Genomic DNA, 26,048 nt, shown 5'->3' with positions numbered 1-26,048 from the left:
TGTGATCAGCGTGACGGTGTGAGAATTTGTCGAAATGTGTGAGTCTCACGCTCAATGCGTGAAAGTTGGCAGACCTGATGCTGTTCCCCCTAATCATCAGGGTGTTGGGAATCTTTGCTTGGGCTATGTGATATAGACATGATTCTTATTTGAATATTGCTTTCACCTCCATTTTCCTGTACATCCTCTCATTAGATGAAAAGCTTTCCAGCGATGTCTTGCCAACGTTGACAGTATGTGATTTTAAAAAGATGAAGGTAAGGTAAGCAAAACTTTTGGTTCAGGCCTTGGAGGAATGAAGTGTCAGAAGGAGTTTGAATTCAGGGCAGAGGGAGCAAAGAGGTTCCCGAAATTCTTGCTATTGAGGGAGTGCAGCGTAGGTTTATAAGGTTAATTCCCGGGATGGCAGGACTGTCATATGCTGAGAGAATGGAGCAGCTGGACTTGTACATTCTGGAGTTTAGAAGGATGAGAGGGTATCTCATTGAAACATATAAGATTGTTAAGGGCTTGGACATGTTCCCAATGTTGGGGTAGTCCAGAACCAGGGGCCACAGTTTAAGAATAAGGAGTAAGCCATTTAGATCAGAGACGAGGAAACACTTTTTCTCACAGAGAGTGGTGAGTGTGGAATTCTCTGCCTCAGAGGGCTGTGGAAGCAGGTTCTCTGGATGCTTTCAAGAGAGAGCTAGATAGGGCTCTTAAAAATAGCGGAGTCAGGGGATATGGGGAGAAGGCAGGAACAGGGTACTGATTGGGGATGATCAGCCATGATCACATTGAATGGCGGTGCTGGCTCGAAGGGCCAAATGGCCTACTCCTGCACCTATTGTGTATTGTCTATTGAAAGTGTAGGAAGGAACTGCAGATGCTGGTTTACACTGAAAATAGATACAAAATGTTGAAGTAACTCAGTGCAGGGGCAGAAATCCCAGAGGGGGGGACACGTCACACCCCAGTTATGTGAGGTGGGGGACGATCCCCACCCCCATTTTTTGTAATCCGGATTTTAAAACTTGGTGAAATCTCCACTTTCCGCGAGACGGTGGAGGTGGGACTGCTGATCGAGGAAGACGATTGGACGAGTGAGACGTCGGTCAGCAGGCAATGGGGGCGGGACATGATGATTCAGCGCGATGTTTGAAGGAGGGAGGTGTCGGTCAGAGGCGGAAGTTGAGAGGCTGGGACTGAGGATAGAGCGCGGTGATTGTAGGAGGGAGACGTCCGTGGAGCAAAGATTAGAGCGGAGCTTGAATTGCTTGCCCAGGTCATAGGGTGACAAGCGAAAAACACTTTCGGCAGCCCTGAACACAGACCTGCGCCTCATCCGCAGCCAGGATCGATCCCGGGTCTTCGGCATTGCAATCGCTGCCGAACCGCCACTGGACCATCCCCGTCCCCACCCGAATGCCCCCCCCCCCCCCCACACACCCAGGGGCGGCCAGAGATGTCGGGAGTGAGACGGGAGCGGTGCACTCAGCCATCGCAGAGAAGCAGTGCTAAACCCAGCTCAACGCTGCCAGTCCCGCCAGGTTAACCTACAGCCCTGTTTTGATAGCGATTTCCATGTCTGACTCAGTGGGACAGGCAGCATGGATATAAGTAATGTGTGACATTTCAGATAGAGGCCGTTCTTCAGACTAAGAGAGGGAGACACAGATATGGAAAGGTAAGGTGTGAAAATGAGACATCAAAGGGGACAAAGTTCAAGGAAAATGTAGAATAGATCATTGTTAGCTCGGGAAAGATGATGAAGCTAACAAAGATAAAATGTAATGTCTCGACCTGAAATGTCACCCATTCCCTCTGCTGAGATGCTGCCTGTCCCGCTGAGTAACTCTAGCTTTTTGTGTCTGTCTTCGGTTTAAACCAGCATCTGCAGTTCCTTCCTACATAAAATTTAATCAGGACAGTCAGACTGGTCGGAGAACTAGGATTGGGGTTGGATGGAGAGTGAGGGAAAGCAAGGGTTACTTGAAGTTAGATAAATCAAGCAAAATACGAATTGCAGTTCCTCCAATTTTCCTGTTCCCTAAAGTATTGAGCAGTGGGAAAACAGATGGAATTCTCGTCTGTATTCATTTTTCTATTTCTATTAAAAAAATTATTGCCAATAGTTCAGTCTGTGGTGTGCTTTGATTCCATAACCAGTTACTGGAGGGGTGCAGAGGGAGCTAAGAAACAATGGTCTTAAGAGTCGTGCAAACGGGCACATCGGGCCACCGAGTTGTGCTGCCGGCAAGCACACATTTACACCAATCATTATGAAACCTACTTTCCCATCAACTTTATAGTAGCCACCTGATCTACCAACCTGTGTGTCTTTGGGGTGTGGGAGGAAATCAAAGCAACTGGAGGAAGCCCATGTGGTCACAGATAATGTGCAACCTCCACGTAGCATCAGAGTTCGGGATTAAACCTGGAGCAGTGAGATGGTGGCTTTGCCAGCTTTATAATGGTGCTGCTGATCCAAATGGATGGTGAGGGATGTATTCTGTGGTATATCTGAGTCTTTGCATTGCCTGGGAGGTAATTGCTATTTTATTTTCAATCTAGAGCTATGGGAGACCGATTAAAACTGATCAAGTGCATTGATATGCTCTGGCAGAACCCTGTTGACGCAAAAGTAAGATGATACTCCTGACGGGGCATTAAACCATCACTGGATTTTGGTTGATTATCACGTGGGCGCAGCCTCTGGAGAATTGGCGGCGTGCAGAGCCTTCAAACCCAAGTGATAGTTGCAAGGCAGTAGAGTTGTTGCCTTGCAGCACCAGGGACCTGGGTTTGATCCTGATTACAGGTGCTGTCTGCATGGAGTTTTTATTTTCTCCGTGACTGGGTGGGTTTCCTCCGGGTGCTCCAGTTTTCTCCCACACTCCAAAGACACAGAGGTTTGCAGGTTAATTGGCTATGGTGAAAAAAACTATAAATTGTCGCTAGTGTGTAAGATAGTGCAAATACACGAGGTGATCGCTGGTCAGCATGGTCTCGATGGGCCAAAGGGGCTGCTTCCACACTATATCTAAAGTTTAAAGAAATTTAGAATTTTTTAAAAGGTGGGTGTCCATGCATGAATGAGGGATTGTTAGACTGCAATTAATCTAGTGAGGTTCGAGCTCCTGGCAAAGGCAGGGGCTCACGGCTCCCCAGAAAAGGGGGTTGGGCATATGAATTGGACGCCATCTTTATAAATGAAGGGGGTTCAATGGTGAATGTGAATGTGTTGTCATTGATAAGGGAACAGAAAATAAAAACTTTGCTTCATGGCAAGAAGAATGTAAGATTTGTGAGAATGTGGAACAAAACACGGCATGCTGAACAAACTCAGCGGATCAGGCAGCATCTAAGGAGTGAATGAGCAGGCGACATTTCTGATTGGAACCATTCATTCTGGAATGTGGAACCTTTCTCCCTCTTAGAAGCTATGATAGGAAAAAAAAAAAGAAAATGATGGGGAAAAACCCAGCGTGAAAGGCAGCGCGTGGAGAATGATAAATTACCTAGATTTATTTAATGGGAAACATAAACACAATGTGGGGGACGGGGGTAGAAGGTAAAGGTTCATAGGTTTAGGTGAGGAGGGGATTGGTTTGCTCTTGGGCCTGGTCAAACTGTAGATGTTGGGTTATATAAAGATAGACGCAAGGTGCTGGACCGGAAACATCGTCCATCAGTTTTCACCAAAGATGCTGCCCGACCAGCTGAGTTACTCCAGCACCATTTGTCTATCTTAGTGGATATTTAAATGTAGAATTCTATAAACACCATAATAACCAACAAAAAAAAACAATAATAGTGCGAAGATAAAAACAATGCCCCCAAGTCTGTTATTCGGGGCTTATTCGGAGGTTGTAGTGTTTAATAGCCTGATGGTTGCAGGGAAGAAGGTGCTTCTGAACCTGGACGTTACAGTTTTCAGGCTCCTGTAACTGTACTCCGATGGCAGGAGTGAAACGGATGTGGCCAGGGTGGTGTGGGCCTCTGATGATGCTGGCTATCTTTCTGAGGCAATGACTCCTACAGATCACGTAAAAAGATTAACAGAGCATTGACTTCCCTGCAGGTGTTCAACGACCCGATTCACGGCCACATTGAGATGCCCCCACTGCTCGTCAGCATCATTGACACCCCGCAGTTCCAGAGGCTTCGCTTCATTAAGCAGCTCGGAGGGGCCTACTTCGTCTACCCTGGGGCTTCCCACAACCGCTTTGAGCACTCCATCGGGTATGGACCAGGCGAGCAATTCTGGAATGTGTGGGAAGGAACTGCAGATGCTGGTTTATACGGAAGATAGACACAAAAGCTGGGTCAGGCAGCATCTCTGATAAAGATAAAGATTAGGAGGCATTTTGGATCGGAACCCTTCATCAGACTGAAAGTAGTAGTGGGGGAGAGATGGGGGGGGGGGGTGGGTGGGGGGGGGGGGAGGGGGGGGGGGTGGAGGGGGGGGGGGGGGGAGGGGGGGGGGGTTGGGTGAAGGGGGGGGGGGGTGGGGGGGGAAGGGAAATGCAGGAGTCACTTGAAATGAGAGAAATCAACGTTTGTACCACTGGGTTGTAAGTTGCTCAAGCGAAACATGAGGCGTGGATTTGAGATGTCCGTTGACCTGGTTCCAGCAGGTGAGTACTCCTTGCAAAGAGAGGTCCATCTCCCCAGAGTTGATGAGGTAACTCCATCCCACATGATTGTTCGGTGGATGTTCTGAGCTGTGGGAGCTTCGTAACCAAGTCCGAGCTCGGTGCCCTTTTGTTGCTGTCATGTGACTTGCCAGGGTGCACTAAAGGCTTCAATCTCTCATCTGGGAAATAATGTAGAAACAAAGAACTGCAGATGCTGGTTAATACACAAAGGGCACGAAATGCTGGAGTAACTTAGCGGGACTGGCAGCATCTCTGAAGTTGAGGAGTCTGACAAAGGATCTCAAACCAAAACGTGGCCTATCCATGTTCTCCATAGTTGCTGCTTGATCTGCTGAGTTGCTTCAGCACTTTGTGTCCTTCTGTAAAATACCTTCACTAGTCTTTGAGCAAATGCAGTCACCTCCTCCTCTGTGCCCCTTGGTTTAGTTTTAGCTTAGAAAAATAGCGTGGAAACAGGCCCTTCGGTCCACCGATTCCACACTGCCCAATGATCACCCGTACACTAGTTCTATGTTATCCTAGTTTCACACACTAGATGCAATTTACAGAAGCCAATTATCCTACAAACCCGCATGTCTTTGGAAGTGGGAGGAAACCGGGGCACTCGGAGAAAACCTGCGCGGTCGTAGAAAGACCTATAAACTCCGTACAGACAGCACCAGCAGTGTGGAAGAAATTAATTTAGAGGGAAATTAATGTTCAATGAAAAGCGGAGACTTGGCAGATTTGCTTCGAGATTTTATTGCATATATCATGGAGAGATGGCTGCAGTAAACTGCTCACCAGTTCTCTGACTTCACAACAGAATTAGCCGATAGTTATACTGTGCAGTAAACAACTTTTGTTAGATACTACTCTACGAAAATATTCTATCAACTACATAGGTACCAAGTATTTCATTAGTCATAACGTACTTTCTGTTTATGTTAATCTTATTCAACAACAGATGGTTAATACAAGTCAAACACAAAACAAGGGCATCTTGACATTATTCTCACTTTTTATGAGGCCCGCACAAGCATCCCTTCTCCGAGCCAATCATGAGCCTCCCATTTACAGTAACATTTCTATACTACTAGCTGTACTGGGCATGGGTTATCTACTGTAACTTCTCACAAATGAAAAACAAGCTTCATTATCTCCTCTACTATTTCATGTTTACATTTACCATCCACCATTCAATACATTCCTAGACAATTTCAAGCAACACTTGGAACAAACAGCAAACTACTTCCTCTTGCGTATGGCGTGCACAGCCTAAAGTTGTAGGACAACTTGTTCTATTTGATTGTGCACGCCAGGTTAATTGCATTCGTCGAAACCGGGCGGACCACGTGAAGGTTGCAATCTCCCACCCCACAAACAGCCATCAGGGTGTAACTATTTAATTATTCTGACTCATGTCTGGTGTGTCAACAAAATAATAGAGGGAAGACGCCTGCAAAATTTGAATACATGAATTTCCTTTTGAGAATTTGCAAATTGATTTTGTACATATGCCTGCAGCAAAAGGTTTTAAATACATTCTGGTCATAGTTAATATGTTGTCCAGATTGGTGGAAGCACACCCCACAAGGAAGGTGATGCAAGAACGGTAGTCAATATTTTATTGAAAGAAATAATACCTAGATTTGGGATACCCATGGGAATAAACAGTGACAGAGGAACTCATTTCACCAGTAAATTAGTTCAGAATTTGTCGAAGGTTCTTGGGTTCCAATGGAAATTACAGTCAAGAGTTAATAGTCTAACCTCACTCTGCCGATTCCCACAAACTTCTGCGAGATGCGAGAGATGCCAATAGTCACATCCAAAACACCCTTTCGTTACCTTGTTCAATTCCAATGAAAATTGAGTAAGGAAGGATATTAATTTTTCTTCCAGTTCCCTCGTTGATCTTTATGATCAACACTTATGGTAAGAAAGCATATTAATATTTTCTCTCATTAATCAATTGCAAAAATGGAGACATATATGTGCCCAATTATAATTTTGGTTGGAATCCATCCTTGAGCTAGCAAAGGGATACTTCCTTGTGCATGCGAAGGGATACGGGCACAAACGCAACATTCTAATCAGATAAGGAAGCTTGTTTTTCTTACAGCAGCGAATTCACTGTATTCTGTGTGAAAGTTGTTAGTTGAATTTCATGTTTCAATTTCTACCTTCAACCTGTTTATTGTAACTGTCTAGATGCCTCACTTCACCCTCATATCACCTCTGATCCCACAATGTTAGTATATTCATGTATTTAATACTACAAATATAGTTAATAAGGAATGTCTACATTTTAATACTCTTTTTATCATTACAAAATTCTACAGTTCTTGTGTTTCCTTCTCTTCGAGGGTTCCGTCTGAGTGATGCAGTTTACATCTGGTGGCAGGTATCCAATCGGGTTTTTCTTCTACTTTTACTGCTGTCCGTGTTGTTAGCAGCACCAAATATGCTCCTTTCCACCTAGAAGAGAAAGAATCTTTGTTCATTGCTCGCACATAAACCTAATCTCCTGGTTTAAACGGGTGCATATTTCCTTCTGCCGGAAGGACCTGTGCCTGCTTAACTTACTCATAGATTTTACCAACTGTTTCACACATGGCTTGAGCTAATCTTAAGGATTTTTCATCATTCCATTTCAGGACTACCTTCTCAGGAATCATCGGGGGTCAGGTTCCCAGGGCTCTCACTTAACTTTTTTCCCCTGTTGCCAGCCGGGCAACCTAAGCAGCTTTTTGGGTTGCCAAATGACAGTTTAGGTGGTCATTTAAGACGGTTTGCATGACGCGTGCGATAATGTGCTCGGACGAAGTGTGTAGTTACCAGTCGGAATTATGCTCGATGAAGCATTCACATATTATTTCTGCTTCAAATAAAGTCACAAACTAAACATATTCACCAATCAAGACATGATATATACCACAATGACATGCAGCAAAATTATAATACAGTATCTCAACTCTTTTTACACATTGCAATGGATGCAATTTCTATTAGTTCTTTCCACTTCCAAACAAAAATGTGGTTGGATTATTCAGCATATGATCAACCTGTGTCAATAAATCCTGGACCGTGGTAACATATATGCTTAACCATGCATACTACAGATTGATTCAAACATGTTTTCTGCGAAGGATCGAAAATTACCATGACATGACCATAGCATGGGTCGTTATTGCTATTGTTACAGAAACACTCTCGCTTCCCACATAATTTATCCATAACAAAATATACAGGTTGCAAGTAAATTTCTAAAGGCATTTTATGATAATAGCTGTTAAAACCGACTATACTAATCTGACAGGTTAAACATTACACTAACTGACAAGAGATGGCCAAAGCACCTAACTGTAGCAAATGTTCCTTGTTAGATGCGGAATGTGTGATAACAAGGGATACTAGGATTGGGGGGGGGGGAATGCAGGAGTTACTTGAAATGAGAAAAATCAACGTTTGTACCACTGGGTTGTAAGTTGCTCAAGCGAAACATGAGGCGTGGATTTGAGATGTCCGTTGACCTGGTTCCAGCAGGTGAATACTCCTCCAAAGAGAGGTCCATCTCCCCAGAGTTGATGAGGTAACTCCATCCCACATGATTGTTCGGTGGATGTTCTGAGCTGTGGGAGCTTCGTAACCAAGTCCGAGCTCGGTGCCCTTTTGTTGCTGTCATGTGACTTGCCAGGGTGCACTAAAGGCTTCAATCTCTCATCTGGGAAATAATGTAGAAACAAAGAACTGCAGATGCTGGTTAATACACAAAGGGCACGAAATGCTGGAGTAACTTAGCGGGACTGGCAGCATCTCTGAAGTTGAGGAGTCTGACAAAGGATCTCAAACCAAAACGTGGCCTCTCCATGTTCTCCATAGTTGCTGCTTGATCTGCTGAGTTACTTCAGCACTTTGTGTCCTTCTGTAAAATACCTTCACTAGTCTTTGAGCAAATGCAGTCACCTCCTCCTCTGTGCCCCTTGGTTTAGTTTTAGCTTAGAAAAATAGCGTGGAAACAGGCCCTTCGGTCCACCGATTCCACACTGCCCAATGATCACCCGTACACTAGTTCTATGTTATCCTAGTTTCACACACTAGATGCAATTTACAGAAGCCAATTATCCTACAAACCCGCATGTCTTTGGAAGTGGGAGGAAACCGGGGCACTCGGAGAAAACCTGCGCGGTCGTAGAAAGACCTATAAACTCCGTACAGACAGCACCAGCAGTGTGGAAGAAATTAATTTAGAGGGAAATTAATGTTCAATGAAAAGCGGAGACTTGGCAGATTTGCTTCGAGATTTTATTGCATATATCATGGAGAGATGGCTGCAGTAAACTGCTCACCAGTTCTCTGACTTCACAACAGAATTAGCCGATAGTTATACTGTGCAGTAAACAACTTTTGTTAGATACTACTCTACGAAAATATTCTATCAACTACATAGGTACCAAGTATTTCATTAGTCATAACGTACTTTCTGTTTATGTTAATCTTATTCAACAACAGATGGTTAATACAAGTCAAACACAAAACAAGGGCATCTTGACATTATTCTCACTTTTTATGAGGCCCGCACAAGCATCCCTTCTCCGAGCCAATCATGAGCCTCCCATTTACAGTAACATTTCTATACTACTAGCTGTACTGGGCATGGGTTATCTACTGTAACTTCTCACAAATGAAAAACAAGCTTCATTATCTCCTCTACTATTTCATGTTTACATTTACCATCCACCATTCAATACATTCCTAGACAATTTCAAGCAACACTTGGAACAAACAGCAAACTACTTCCTCTTGCGTATGGCGTGCACAGCCTAAAGTTGTAGGACAACTTGTTCTATTTGATTGTGCACGCCAGGTTAATTGCATTCGTCGAAACCGGGCGGACCACGTGAAGGTTGCAATCTCCCACCCCACAAACAGCCATCAGGGTGTAACTATTTAATTATTCTGACTCATGTCTGGTGTGTCAACAAAATAATAGAGGGAAGACGCCTGCAAAATTTGAATACATGAATTTCCTTTTGAGAATTTGCAAATTGATTTTGTACATATGCCTGCAGCAAAAGGTTTTAAATACATTCTGGTCATAGTTAATATGTTGTCCAGATTGGTGGAAGCACACCCCACAAGGAAGGTGATGCAAGAACGGTAGTCAATATTTTATTGAAAGAAATAATACCTAGATTTGGGATACCCATGGGAATAAACAGTGACAGAGGAACTCATTTCACCAGTAAATTAGTTCAGAATTTGTCGAAGGTTCTTGGGTTCCAATGGAAATTACAGTCAAGAGTTAATAGTCTAACCTCACTCTGCCGATTCCCACAAACTTCTGCGAGATGCGAGAGATGCCAATAGTCACATCCAAAACACCCTTTCGTTACCTTGTTCAATTCCAATGAAAATTGAGTAAGGAAGGATATTAATTTTTCTTCCAGTTCCCTCGTTGATCTTTATGATCAACACTTATGGTAAGAAAGCATATTAATATTTTCTCTCATTAATCAATTGCAAAAATGGAGACATATATGTGCCCAATTATAATTTTGGTTGGAATCCATCCTTGAGCTAGCAAAGGGATACTTCCTTGTGCATGCGAAGGGATACGGGCACAAACGCAACATTCTAATCAGATAAGGAAGCTTGTTTTTCTTACAGCAGCGAATTCACTGTATTCTGTGTGAAAGTTGTTAGTTGAATTTCATGTTTCAATTTCTACCTTCAACCTGTTTATTGTAACTGTCTAGATGCCTCACTTCACCCTCATATCACCTCTGATCCCACAATGTTAGTATATTCATGTATTTAATACTACAAATATAGTTAATAAGGAATGTCTACATTTTAATACTCTTTTTATCATTACAAAATTCTACAGTTCTTGTGTTTCCTTCTCTTCGAGGGTTCCGTCTGAGTGATGCAGTTTACATCTGGTGGCAGGTATCCAATCGGGTTTTTCTTCTACTTTTACTGCTGTCCGTGTTGTTAGCAGCACCAAATATGCTCCTTTCCACCTGGAAGAGAAACATAGAAACATAGAAATTAGGTGCAGGAGTAGGCCATTCGGCCCTTCGAGCCTGCACCGCCATTCAATATGATCATGGCTGATCATCCAACTCAGTATCCCGTACCTGCCTTCTCTCCATACCCTCTGATCCCCTTAGCCACAAGGGCCACATCTAACTCCCTCTTAAATATAGCCAATGAACTGGCCTCGACTACCCTCTGTGGCAGGGAGTTCCAGAGATTCACCACTCTCTGTGTGAAAAAAGTTCTTCTCATCTCGGTTTTAAAGGATTTCCCCCTTATCCTTAAGCTGTGACCCCTTGTCCTGGACTTCCCCAACATCGGGAGCAATCTTCCTGCATCTAGCCTGTCCAACCTCTTAAGAATTTTGTACGTTTCTATAAGATCCCCTCTCAATCTCCTAAATTCTAGAGAGTATAAACCAAGTCTATCCAGTCTTTCTTCAAAAGACAGTCCTGACATCCCAGGAATCAGTCTGGTGAACCTTCTCTGCACTCCCTCTATGGCAATAATGTCCTTCCTCAGATTTGGAGACCAAAACTGTACGCAATACTCCAGGTGTGGTCTCACCAAGACCCTGTACAACTGCAGTAGAACCTCCCTGCTCCTATACTCAAATCCTTTTGCTATGAAAGCTAACATACCATTCGCTTTCTTTACTGCCTGCTGCACCTGCATGCCCACTTTCAATGACTGGTGTACCATGACACCCAGGTCTCGCTGCATCTCCCCTTTTCCTAGTCGGCCACCATTTAGATAATAGTCTGCTTTCCTGTTTTTGCCACCAAAATGGATAACCTCACATTTATCCACATTATACTGCATCTGCCAAACATTTGCCCACTCACCCAGCCTATCCAAGTCACCTTGCAGTCTCCTAGCATCCTCCTCACAGCTAACACTGCCCCCCAGCTTCGTGTCATCCGCAAACTTGGAGATATTGCCTTCAATTCCCTCATCCAGATTATTAATATATATTGTAAATAGCTGGGGTCCCAGCACTGAGCCTTGCGGTACCCCACTAGTCACTGCCTGCCATTGTGAAAAGGACCCGTTTACTCCTACTCTTTGCTTCCTGTTTGCCAGCCAGTTCTCTATCCACATCAATACTGAACCCCCAATGCCGTGTGCTTTAAGTTTGTAAACTAATCTCTTAGAATCTTTGTTCATTGCTCGCACATAAACCTAATCTCCTGGTTTAAACGGGTGCATATTTCCTTCTGCCGGAAGGACCTGTGCCTGCTTAACTTACTCATAGATTTTACCAACTGTTTCACACATGGCTTGAGCTAATCTTAAGGATTTTTCATCATTCCATTTCAGGACTACCTTCTCAGGAATCATCGGGGGTCAGGTTCCCTGTTGCCAGCCGGGCAACCTAAGCAGCTTTTTGGGTTGCCAAATGACAGTTTAGGTGGTCATTTAAGACGGTTTGCATGACGCGTGCGATAATGTGCTCGCACGAAGTGTGTAGTTACCAGTCGGAATTATGCTCGATGAAGCATTCACATATTATTTCTGCTTCAAATAAAGTCACAAACTAAACATATTCACCAATCAAGACATGATATATACCACAATGACATGCAGCAAAATTATAATACAGTATCTCAACTCTTTTTACACATTGCAATGGATGCAATTTCTATTAGTTCTTTCCACTTCCAAACAAAAATGTGGTTGGATTATTCAGCATATGATCAACCTGTGTCAATAAATCCTGGACCGTGGTAACATATATGCTTAACCATGCATACTACAGATTGATTCAAACATGTTTTCTGCGAAGGATCGAAAATTACCATGACATGACCATAGCATGGGTCGTTATTGCTATTGTTACAGAAACACTCTCGCTTCCCACATAATTTATCCATAACAAAATATACAGGTTGCAAGTAAATTTCTAAAGGCATTTTATGATAATAGCTGTTAAAACCGACTATACTAATCTGACAGGTTAAACATTACACTAACTGACAAGAGATGGCCAAAGCACCTAACTGTAGCAAATGTTCCTTGTTAGATGCGGAATGTGTGATAACAAGGGATACTAGGATTGGGGGGGGGGGGGGGGGGGGGGGGGGATTGCAGGAGTTACTTGAAATGAGAGAAATCAACGTTTGTACCACTGGGTTGTAAGTTGCTCAAGCGAAACATGAGGCGTGGATTTGAGATGTCCGTTGACCTGGTTCCAGCAGGTGAGTACTCCTCCAAAGAGAGGTCCATCTCCCCAGAGTTGATGAGGTAACTCCATCCCACATGATTGTTCGGTGGATGTTCTGAGCTGTGGGAGCTTCGTAACCAAGTCCGAGCTCGGTGCCCTTTTGTTGCTGTCATGTGACTGGCCAGGATGCACTAAAGGCTTCAATCTCTCAACTGGGAAATAATGTAGAAACAAAGAACTGCAGATGCTGGTTAATACACAAAGGGCACGAAATGCTGGAGTAACTTAGCGGGACTGGCAGCATCTCTGAAGTTGAGTCTGACAAAGGATCTCAAACCAAAACGTGGCCTATCCATGTTCTCCATAGTTGCTGCTTGATCTGCTGAGTTACTTCAGCACTTTGTGTCCTTCTGTAAAATACCTTCACTAGTCTTTGAGCAAATGCAGTCACCTCCTCCTCTGTGCCCCTTGGTTTAGTTTTAGCTTAGAAAAATAGCGTGGAAACAGGCCCTTCGGTCCACCGATTCCACACTGCCCAATGATCACCCGTACACTAGTTCTATGTTATCCTAGTTTCACACACTAGATGCAATTTACAGAAGCCAATTATCCTACAAACCCGCATGTCTTTGGAAGTGGGAGGAAACCGGGGCACTCGGAGAAGACCTGCGCGGTCATAGGGAGACCTATAAACTCCGTACAGACAGCACCAGCAGTGTGGAAGAAATTAATTTAGAGGGAAATTAATGTTCAATGAAAAGCGGAGACTTGGCAGATTTGCTTCGAGATTTTATTGCATATATCATGGAGAGATGGCTGCAGTAAACTGCTCACCAGTTCTCTGACTTCACAACAGAATTAGCCGATAGTTATACTGTGCAGTAAACAACTTTTGTTAGATACTACTCTACGAAAATATTCTATCAACTACATAGGTACCAAGTATTTCATTAGTCATAACGTACTTTCTGTTTATGTTAATCGTATTCAACAACAGATGGTTAATACAAGTCAAATACAAAACAAGGGCATCTTGACATTATTCTCACTTTTTATGAGGCCCGCACAAGCATCCCTTCTCCGAGCCAATCATGAGCCTCCCATTTACAGTAACATTTCTATACTACTAGCTGTACTGGGCATGGGTTATCTACTGTAACTTCTCACAAATGAAAAACAAGCTTCATTATCTCCTCTACTATTTCATGTTTACATTTACCATCCACCATTCAATACATTCCTAGACAATTTCAAGCAACACTTGGAACAAACAGCAAACTACTTCCTCTTGCGTATGGCGTGCACAGCCTAAAGTTGTAGAACAACTTGTTCTATTTGATTGTGCACGCCAGGTTAATTGCATTCGTCGAAACCGGGCGGACCACGTGAAGGTTGCAATCTCCCACCCCACAAACAGCCATCAGGGTGTAACTATTTAATTATTCTGACTCATGTCTGGTGTGTCAACAAAATAATAGAGGGAAGACGCCTGCAAAATTTGAATACATGAAAATCCTTTTGAGAATTTGCAAATTGATTTTGTACATATGCCTGCAGCAAAAGGTTTTAAATACATTCTGGTCATAGTTAATATGTTGTCCAGATTGGTGGAAGCACACCCCACAAGGAAGGTGATGCAAGAACGGTAGTCAATATTTTATTGAAAGAAATAATACCTAGATTTGGGATACCCATGGGAATAAACAGTGACAGAGGAACTCATTTCACCAGTAAATTAGTTCAGAATTTGTCGAAGGTTCTTGGGTTCCAGTGGAAATTACAGTCAAGAGTTAATAGTCTAACCTCACTCTGCCGATTCCCACAAACTTCTGCGAGATGCGAGAGATGCCAATAGTCACATCCAAAACACCCTTTCGTTACCTTGTTCAATTCCAATGAAAATTGAGTAAGGAAGGATATTAATTTTTCTTCCAGTTCCCTCGTTGATCTTTATGATCAACACTTATAGTAAGAAAGCATATTAATATTTTCTCTCATTAATCAATTGCAAAAATGGAGACATATATGTGCCCAATTATAATTTTGGTTGGAATCCATCCTTGAGCTAGCAAAGGGATACTTCCTTGTGCATGCGAAGGGATACGGGCACAAACGCAACATTCTAATCAGATAAGGAAGCTTGTTTTTCTTACAGCAGCGAATTCACTGTATTCTGTGTGAAAGTTGTTAGTTGAATTTCATGTTTCAATTTCTACCTTCAACCTGTTTATTGTAACTGTCTAGATGCCTCACTTCACCCTCATATCACCTCTGATCCCACAATGTTAGTATATTCATATATTTAATACTACAAATATAGTTAATAAGGAATGTCTACATTTTAATACTCTTTTTATCATTACAAAATTCTACAGTTCTTGTGTTTCCTTCTCTTCGAGGATTCCGTCTGAGTGATGCAGTTTACATCTGGTGGCAGGTATCCAATCGGGTTTTTCTTCTACTTTTACTGCTGTCCGTGTTGTTAGCAGCACCAAATATGCTCCTTTCCACCTAGAAGAGAAAGAATCTTTGTTCATTGCTCGCACATAAACCTAATCTCCTGGTTTAAACGGGTGCATATTTCCTTCTGCCGGAAGGACCTGTGCCTGCTTAACTTACTCATAGATTTTACCAACTGTTTCACACATGGCTTGAGCTAATCTTAAGGATTTTTCATCATTCCATTTCAGGACTACCTTCTCAGGAATCATCGGGGGTCAGGTTCCCAGGGCTCTCACTTAACTTTTTTTCCCTGTTGCCAGCCGGGCAACCTAAGCAGCTTTTTGGGTTGCCAAATGACAGTTTAGGTAGTCATTTAAGACGGTTTGCATGACGCGTGCGATAATGTGCTCGGACGAAGTGTGTAGTTACCAGTCGGAATTATGCTCGATGAAGCATTCACATATTATTTCTGCTTCAAATAAAGTCACAAACTAAACATATTCACCAATCAAGACATGATATATACCACAATGACATGCAGCAAAATTATAATACAGTATCTCAACTCTTTTTACACATTGCAATGGATGCAATTTCTATTAGTTCTTTCCACTTCCAAACAAAAATGTGGTTGGATTATTCAGCATATGATCAACCTGTGTCAATAAATCTTGGACCGTGGTAACATATATGCTTAACCATGCATACTACAGATTGATTCAAACATGTTTTCTGCGAAGGATCGAAAATTACCATGACATGACCATAGCATGGGTCGTTATTGCTATTGTTACAGAAACACTCTCGCTTCCCACATAATTTATCCATAACAAAATATACAGGTTGCAAGTAAATTTCTAAAGGCATTTTATGATAATAGCTGTTAAAACCGACTATACTAATCTGACAGGTTAAACATTACACTAACTGACAAGAGATGGCCAAAGCACCTAACTGTAGCAAATGTTCCTTGTTAGATGCGGAATGTGTGATAACAAGGGATACTAGGATTGGGGGGGGGGGGGGGGGGGGATGCAGGAGTTACTTGAAATGAGAAAAATCAACGTTTGTACCACTGGGTTGTAAGTTGCTCAAGCGAAACATGAGGCGTGGATTTGAGATGTCCGTTGACCTGGTTCCAGCAGGTGAATACTCCTCCAAAGAGAGGTCCATCTCCCCAGAGTTGATGAGGTAACTCCATCCCACATGATTGTTCGGTGGATGTTCTGAGCTGTGGGAGCTTCGTAACCAAGTCCGAGCTCGGTGCCCTTTTGTTGCTGTCATGTGACTGGCCAGGATGCACTAAAGGCTTCAATCTCTCAACTGGGAAATAATGTAGAAACAAAGAACTGCAGATGCTGGTTAATACACAAAGGGCACGAAATGCTGGAGTAACTTAGCGGGACTGGCAGCATCTCTGAAGTTGAGTCTGACAAAGGATCTCAAACCAAAACGTGGCCTATCCATGTTCTCCATAGTTGCTGCTTGATCTGCTGAGTTACTTCAGCACTTTGTGTCCTTCTGTAAAATACCTTCACTAGTCTTTGAGCAAATGCAGTCACCTCCTCCTCTGTGCCCCTTGGTTTAGTTTTAGCTTAGAAAAATAGCGTGGAAACAGGCCCTTCGGTCCACCGATTCCACACTGCCCAATGATCACCCGTACACTAGTTCTATGTTATCCTAGTTTCACACACTAGATGCAATTTACAGAAGCCAATTATCCTACAAACCCGCATGTCTTTGGAAGTGGGAGGAAACCGGGGCACTCGGAGAAGACCTGCGCGGTCATAGGGAGACCTATAAACTCCGTACAGACAGCACCAGCAGTGTGGAAGAAATTAATTTAGAGGGAAATTAATGTTCAATGAAAAGCGGAGACTTGGCAGATTTGCTTCGAGATTTTATTGCATATATCATGGAGAGATGGCTGCAGTAAACTGCTCACCAGTTCTCTGACTTCACAACAGAATTAGCCGATAGTTATACTGTGCAGTAAACAACTTTTGTTAGATACTACTCTACGAAAATATTCTATCAACTACATAGGTACCAAGTATTTCATTAGTCATAACGTACTTTCTGTTTATGTTAATCGTATTCAACAACAGATGGTTAATACAAGTCAAATACAAAACAAGGGCATCTTGACATTATTCTCACTTTTTATGAGGCCCGCACAAGCATCCCTTCTCCGAGCCAATCATGAGCCTCCCATTTACAGTAACATTTCTATACTACTAGCTGTACTGGGCATGGGTTATCTACTGTAACTTCTCACAAATGAAAAACAAGCTTCATTATCTCCTCTACTATTTCATGTTTACATTTACCATCCACCATTCAATACATTCCTAGACAATTTCAAGCAACACTTGGAACAAACAGCAAACTACTTCCTCTTGCGTATGGCGTGCACAGCCTAAAGTTGTAGAACAACTTGTTCTATTTGATTGTGCACGCCAGGTTAATTGCATTCGTCGAAACCGGGCGGACCACGTGAAGGTTGCAATCTCCCACCCCACAAACAGCCATCAGGGTGTAACTATTTAATTATTCTGACTCATGTCTGGTGTGTCAACAAAATAATAGAGGGAAGACGCCTGCAAAATTTGAATACATGAAAATCCTTTTGAGAATTTGCAAATTGATTTTGTACATATGCCTGCAGCAAAAGGTTTTAAATACATTCTGGTCATAGTTAATATGTTGTCCAGATTGGTGGAAGCACACCCCACAAGGAAGGTGATGCAAGAACGGTAGTCAATATTTTATTGAAAGAAATAATACCTAGATTTGGGATACCCATGGGAATAAACAGTGACAGAGGAACTCATTTCACCAGTAAATTAGTTCAGAATTTGTCGAAGGTTCTTGGGTTCCAGTGGAAATTACAGTCAAGAGTTAATAGTCTAACCTCACTCTGCCGATTCCCACAAACTTCTGCGAGATGCGAGAGATGCCAATAGTCACATCCAAAACACCCTTTCGTTACCTTGTTCAATTCCAATGAAAATTGAGTAAGGAAGGATATTAATTTTTCTTCCAGTTCCCTCGTTGATCTTTATGATCAACACTTATAGTAAGAAAGCATATTAATATTTTCTCTCATTAATCAATTGCAAAAATGGAGACATATATGTGCCCAATTATAATTTTGGTTGGAATCCATCCTTGAGCTAGCAAAGGGATACTTCCTTGTGCATGCGAAGGGATACGGGCACAAACGCAACATTCTAATCAGATAAGGAAGCTTGTTTTTCTTACAGCAGCGAATTCACTGTATTCTGTGTGAAAGTTGTTAGTTGAATTTCATGTTTCAATTTCTACCTTCAACCTGTTTATTGTAACTGTCTAGATGCCTCACTTCACCCTCATATCACCTCTGATCCCACAATGTTAGTATATTCATGTATTTAATACTACAAATATAGTTAATAAGGAATGTCTACATTTTAATACTCTTTTTATCATTACAAAATTCTACAGTTCTTGTGTTTCCTTCTCTTCGAGGGTTCCGTCTGAGTGATGCAGTTTACATCTGGTGGCAGGTATCCAATCGGGTTTTTCTTCTACTTTTACTGCTGTCCGTGTTGTTAGCAGCACCAAATATGCTCCTTTCCACCTAGAAGAGAAAGAATCTTTGTTCATTGCTCGCACATAAACCTAATCTCCTGGTTTAAACGGGTGCATATTTCCTTCTGCCGGAAGGACCTGTGCCTGCTTAACTTACTCATAGATTTTACCAACTGTTTCACACATGGCTTGAGCTAATCTTAAGGATTTTTCATCATTCCATTTCAGGACTACCTTCTCAGGAATCATCGGGGGTCAGGTTCCCAGGGCTCTCACTTAACTTTTTTTCCCTGTTGCCAGCCGGGCAACCTAAGCAGCTTTTTGGGTTGCCAAATGACAGTTTAGGTGGTCATTTAAGACGGTTTGCATGACACGTGCGATAATGTGCTCGGACGAAGTGTGTAGTTACCAGTCGGAATTATGCTCGATGAAGCATTCACATATTATTTCTGCTTCAAATAAAGTCCCAAACTAAACATATTCACCAATCAAGACATGATATAAAGGGTTTGGGTTTTTAACGGCTCTTTGTTTGCAAATTGTTGCATATTTAGGATCCAGTGCTGGCTGAATAGCCGCCCTCCGCATGCTATTCAGCTCATATTGTACATTACAGAACAGGGCTAGTGCGTCTTGGTGGCCTTTAGTTTGCTCTGTTTTGTCCAGGGTGCGGATGTAAGCTGTGATCCCTGCCGTAAGCCCCTTTAAGGCTTTCTGGATTTTGAGATCATGGTTCCTGATGTCCTTCCCCATATGCTTCCAAATGCATTGGTTGACACTGGGGATTTGTAATGCATCAGTTACCAGGTGGCAGATGTCTGGCCAGTGTCTCTGTGAATATTTGTTGTTGGAGTTGATGGCCAGACATGTAGTTAATACTGGCTGCCATCCTGGAATCCAAGTCTGCCCCTGTTTGACTTGGTTTGAAGTAATCAGCCACCATGTCCAGCAGTGTATGTTTTTCTGCAGATTCAGGATCATGGGAAGCTGTGTGATCAGGGTCTGGCCCATCAGGGTCCTGCCCACTCTCCTCCGAAGAGGTCGAGATTTCAGGGGGTCCCTCACGGGGTACCCATATGGGGCTTGTCTGCCCACTGTGGCTAGTCTCCACATTCATGGGACTGCCACTGTGAAGGAGCTCCTCCAGCAGCTCCTTTAGACGGTCTGTACGTTGAGCTGCACTTGCTATTTTTGGCTGCTCCCATTCCTGTAGCCTTTCAGCAGTGTGCTGCTCTTCTCTGTATCCCCGCTGTTCCCGTCCCCGGTACTCACGGGTGCTGGTTTGCGGGCTTTCCTCGTCCCGCCGCTGGCCACACCGGTCCTGACTGTCGGTCCACGTCTGTTCCCGGTCAGCTGTTTCTCCTGGCTGCTCCGTATGCAGCCACTCATAGCGGGTTTGTTCCGTCTGCCGCACCCGTTCAGCCCTGGTTCGATATTGATACGGGCTGGTCGCCCGCTGCTGCTCCAAGTCGGGCTCTGCTAGATGGTGCGTTTTTGTTTGAACTTTGCCTCCCGGCCGGAATGATTTCTGGCACAGCTGATTCCTCTACCGAGGCATCTAGAGCCGACGGCTGCTGTCTCTGCCGTTCATCCACGTTTACAACGCGTTTCTCGGGCAGCTTTTTTGCAGACCGCTTCCTTTTCACTCTGTCCATTTTTCTGTGAATAAAAATGCAGAGTCCTTACCTGCCTTTTGCTGGTCCTTTTTTCCTTCTCCCGTTACTGGGGGACGTCCTCCACCCTTCTGTTGACTCGTGCAATGCGCTGTAGCGATATGACACGCATGCGTTGGAAGCGGGTTCTTCATGTAGTCACTCACGTGACTCCGAAGTAAAATTATAATACAGTATCTCAACTCTTTTTACACATTGCAATGGATGCAATTTCTATTAGTTCTTTCCACTTCCAAACAAAAATGTGGTTGGATTATTCAGCATATGATCAACCTGTGTCAATAAATCCTGGACCGTGGTAACATATATGCTTAACCATGCATACTACAGATTGATTCAAACATGTTTTCTGTGAAGGATCGAAAATTACCATGACATGACCATAGCATGGGTCGTTATTGCTATTGTTACAGAAACACTCTGGCTTCCCACATAATTTATCCATAAGAAAATATACAGGTTGCAAGTAAATTTCTAAAGGCATTTTATGATAATAGCTGTTAAAACCGACTATACTAATCTGACAGGTTAAACATTACACTAACTGACAAGAGATGGCAAAGCACCTAACTGTAACAAATGTTCCTTTGGTAATATGTTTAAAGGTGTCAAAACGCCACCTTACCGTACATTCAGATTAGATGTATGTGTTGTGAACAGCATGAAGATATCCAGTTTGTACGCACCAGATTAAAAATGTTTTATTGATAAACGCTGTTTCCATCATTCCCACTTCAGAATTAATGTTAACATTTCAATTGAAATATCTCCTGACCAAATTTATGATGTATATGACCGACTGTAGAAGTAAAACCTGGATAAATCCAACATATAGTTGTGAATGTTGCTCATTAAATAACTACAGTACTGATACTCCATATTAAGAGTATTGATTTGCCGTTAAAATGAATTCTGTAATTCATTGTCAACGGTAGCAGTGACAATCGAACACTGCGGTTTTAATGTTTCAAGTGTTCACAATTTAATTATTCCATCTTTATGGACTAAAACAAAGAATAACATTGGGCATTAAAACACATTTGATTGCATTCTGTTATCAAACATAGTCAATGTTCGCTCTGAAGACATTTCCAGAACAATGGGGTCAGGGAGAGGGGGATGTGTGAATCAGTGCGGGATGGATAGATGGCGGGTGGGGGTGTGTGGGTTGAGTAGGCAATCGGTGCGTAATGGATGGATTGAGGCAGGTGATTAGTACGTGTTGGTTGAAGTACGTAAAATTGTGAGGGGAGAGCACGGGGGATGTCAGTGGTGTTGAATGGGGGGGGGGGTCAGTATGGGATGGATGGGGGTAGACAAAAGTGCTGGAGAAATTCAGCGGGTGAGGCAACATCTATGGAGCGAAGGAAATAGGCAATTTTCTGCTCGAGACCCTTCCCCAGATTGTTCCCCCCCCCCCCTATTTTTCTTGAATGGGGGGGGATCAGTTCAGGATGGAAGTGGGGGGGGGGATCAGCGCAGGATTAATGGGGGGGGGGATGGATCAGTATTGGATGAATGGGAGAGGGGTCGGTACAGTGGATCGGAGAGTACAGGATGAATGGGGGATTAGTAAAAGATGAATGGGGGATCAGTACAGGATGACTGAGGGGATCAGTACAGGATGGATGGGGGAATCAGTAAAAGATGAATGGGAGATCAGTACAGGATGAATGAGGGGAGCAGTACAGGATGAATGGGAGATCAGGGAAAGATTAATGGGGAGATCACTATAGGATGGATGGGGAGATTGGTATAGGATGGATGGGGGGGGTGGCAGAAGAATCAATGCGAGGTGGATATGGTGATCAGCGCAGGATGAATAGATGGGGGAGGGGGTGGTTGATGGCGAGTGGAGCACAGGGGATGTCAGTGAGGACTGAATAGAGACGGGAACAGGGATCGGTGCGGGATGGAGAGGAGGGATCTCAGGATAGGGGGGGAGGGGGGCATACGAGAGAGAGAAGGGAAGAGGCAGAGGAGGTGGGGAGGAAGAAAGGTCAGAGCTCCACGGACAACATTGCCCCGCTGCCTTGGCTGTCCCTGTCCAATGCCAAGTGCCGCCGCCAAAGGGGGAAGCGGTTGGGATCTCCTCGCCACCGTCACCCCTCCTCCGCCAGCCAACAGCAAGGTGCGGGGCCGAGCGGTGCAGTTCAAAGATCCTATAGTCATAGGATCTTTGGTGCAGCTGCTTCAGACGGCAAAAGGTGGTTTCCCCCTCCCTCCCTCCTTCCGGCCTCATTGTGCAGGAGGGTTTGTTTTGAAAGCACCTTTAGCGGATTTGCAAGCGGCCGCTATCAGGGCGGGCGGGGTGCGGGAGGAGGAGGAGATGGAGCCGATGTCACGGCCGCTGCAGCTGCTGTGCGGGGCCCGTCATTCGCTTCAACCCGTCGTCACTCTGCATCTAGTATTTTTGCCCCGCAATACAGCTGCCGCCGACACGAAACGTCACGTTCCTTTTCTCCAGAGATGCTGCCTGACCCGCTGAGTTACTCAATTTTTTTGTGTCTATCTTAGGTATAAACCAGTATCTGTAGTGCCAAGCCGGACAAAATGACTCGCTGTTTAGGTTGCCCGGCAGCACTTTGGGTGGTCAATGGCACCCGGGCAACCATTAATTTCGAGCCCTGGTTCCTTTTATCATAGGTCGCCCCATCAATATCTCTTGAGGTGTTAGGTCCGTGTTTCCATTTTTCAGCTTTCTCAGGGCATAAATCACTACGGGCCTGGCTTTTGGCCATAACAACCTATTTTGCAGTCCTACTTTGGCCAAAGCAGCTTTTATCTCTCCATTTACTCTTAATTACTCTCCAATACTCTCCATATCTACGATCCCTGAGGATTGTTGTTGAAATGGTATGTGTAATTTAGAATAGAATAGAATAGCCTTTTATTGTCATCCAGACCGAAGTCTGAACGAAATTTAAGCAGTCATACATATAATACAATACAATAAAAAACAACAATAAACACATATTAACATCCACCACAGTGAGTCCACCCAACATCTCCTCACTGTGATGGAGGCAAAAGTCTTAGGGCTGCAGTCTCTTCCCTCCTCTTCTCCTTCTGCGCTGAGGCGATACCCCCCGGGCGATGTTAAAACCTGTCCTGCGGCTCAAACACCGCGGCCCGGGGTAGTCGAAGCTGCCGCTCACCAGACCTGCTGACGCAGCCGCTGGCCCGCGGCCGAACCCCCGGTCTCAGGCCACCGCCACCAGAACTGCCGTCCCAGCCCCCGGAGCATCGTTCCAGCCCCGAGCCGGATCGCCCTCACGTGAGTACTGCCACCGTCTCAGCCTCGCGCCAGGCCGCCGCTCCTCCCTCGGGCCAGGCCGCCCCGACCGGGCGCCGCTCCTCCCTCGCGCCAGGCCGCCCCGACCGGGCACCGCTCCTCCCTCGGGCTGGGCCGCCCCGACCGGGCACCGCTCCTCCCTCGGGCTGGGCCGCCCCGACTGGGCGCCGCTCCTCCCTCGGGCTGGGCCGCCCCGACTGGGCGCCGCTCCTCCCTCGGGCTGGGAACGCCGTACCTCCCCGAGCTCGGCTACTCCGACGGGAGCACCGTTCCTTCCTCGGGCCGGCCGTCACAGCCCCTCACGGAAGCCCTGTTCCAGCCCCGAGCCGGGCCGTCCTCACGGGAGCGAGCTCAGTGCGAGTCCTGGCGGGCTCTGCCTCCTGAGCCTCGAGGTCGCCAGCTCCGCCATTAGGCCTCAGCGCAGACGGAGGCAGAGAAGGGGAATACGACAAAAAAAGTCGCATTCCCCCGCAGGGAGAGACAGCAAGCCCCGTTTCAACCCCCCCCCCAAAACACAAACTAAAAACCAAAACTAGACTAACCAAAACGAAAATAAACAACCCAAAAACACAAAACAAACAGGACTGCCAGAGAGCCGCTGCAGCCAGAGCCGCGCCGCCACTAGGGACATTGAAACCCAAGAGCCTTCGACAAATTCTGAACTAATTTACTGGTGAAATGAGTTCCTCTGTCACTGTTTATTCCCAAGACTATCCCGAATCTAGGTATTATTTATTTCATTAAAACATTGACTACCATTCTTGCATCATCCTTCCTTATGGGGTGTGCTTCCACCCATCTGGAGAACATCTCAACTATGACCAGAATGTATTTAAAACCTTTTGTTGCAAGCATCTGTACAAAATCAATTTGCAAATTCTCAAAATAGATTTCAGGTTGTGGTAGATAATCAAGTTTTGCAGGTGTCTTCCCTCTATTATTTTTTTTGACACAATAGACATGAGTCAGATTAATTAAATAGTCACACCCTTCCTCCTGTGACGGTTGTTTGTTACAAGTGCTGTTTGAAATTGTAATGTCCACTGTATGTTTCCATCATGTTATGGGGCTTGTACTACATTGTCGACCCCTCTATTGCTTAGGCCCTGACCGAGATGCAATGATTCCAGCATGTCAGGACACCAAGTTGCTGGTGTAGCTCAATGGGTCAGGCAGCATCTAGAGAACATGGATAGGTGAAGTTTCAAGTCAAGACCCTTCATCTGCTTGATGTAGCTGGGGAGGAGAGGCGAATAAAACTGTCAGAGGGGAGAGACAGGACAATGTGGGACACAGGTGAGGGAGACTGGAGTTTGGGTAGGCAAATGTAGTGACCAAAGGCCAGAGATAAAAGCATAAGGTGATCATGATGATTGCCTGACTCTTCTAAAAGATCTGCGCTCATTGGAGAGATGGGAGAAGAAATGGCAAATGATGTTCAAAACAGAAAAATGTAATGTCATGCGTTTTACTAGGAAACCTAAACCAATCCTTCATTCCTATACACTCTCTGGACAACAGCTAGAGGCAGTTTCTAGCCATAAATACTTAGGAGTTACTTTGTCTGAAAACATGAAATGGAAGCATGTGGAAGGGGCAACAGACAAAGCCAGCAGTCATCGGCTTTCTATGTCGCAATCTGCAAAACGCACCCAAAGAAGTTAAGATCCAAGCATATAAAAGCCTTGTATGTCCACATGTTGAATATTGCTGCTCCGTGTGGGATCCTTTCACTCAAGGGAATATCAATAAGATCCAGGCAGTGCAAAACAGAGCAGCAAGGTTCATATCTAACAACTACGTGGCAGAGCTCAGTCTCCAGCATGATAAAGGACCTTAAACTTCATCCACCTACTACTCATCGCAAGTTCATCAGACTGACAACATTCCACAAGATCACTATTGATTTAAGATGGAGGACCTCATTCAGTTAATCCAAGCACCCATAGGCACGTCAACCAGAAGCTACCAATCTGGAAATTATTTATTTCCGCACGGCACTTCATTGGTGCTTTCTAACTCGTTATTCTTCAAGACAGCAAGGAATTGGAATACCCTACCAGCCAGCATCAGAGATCTCCAAAACATCAACACATGCAAAGATGCATTCACACACACAAGGAATTTGCCTTGGTGCTCCGCCCACAAGTAACAACATGACATACAGTGACAGTTACGAATTACTCAGAAAACACTAAACATTAATAATAATAATAATAATAATAATAATAATA

General features: G+C 44.3%; 1 protein-coding gene across 1 annotated transcript in view; it reads left to right on the top strand.

Annotated features, from left to right (window-relative positions):
• The first annotated feature begins 4,111 nt into the window (after window positions 1-4,111).
• The window catches only part of LOC116986349 (deoxynucleoside triphosphate triphosphohydrolase SAMHD1-like), a 230,967-nt gene continuing 209,030 nt past the window's right edge, over window positions 4,112-26,048 (top strand). Inside the window, exon 1 of the mRNA XM_033041795.1 lies at window positions 4,112-4,227. The gene's annotated coding sequence lies outside the window, so the exon portion shown is untranslated. The remainder of the gene's footprint in view (window positions 4,228-26,048) is intronic.

Source organism: Amblyraja radiata, chromosome 23 (genome assembly GCF_010909765.2).
Source record: "Amblyraja radiata isolate CabotCenter1 chromosome 23, sAmbRad1.1.pri, whole genome shotgun sequence".
In the NCBI taxonomy this organism is placed as follows: Eukaryota; Metazoa; Chordata; class Chondrichthyes; order Rajiformes; family Rajidae; genus Amblyraja; species Amblyraja radiata.
The sequence above is the reverse complement of the archived record's forward strand: the minus strand, read 5'-3'. Positions and strand labels throughout refer to the sequence as shown.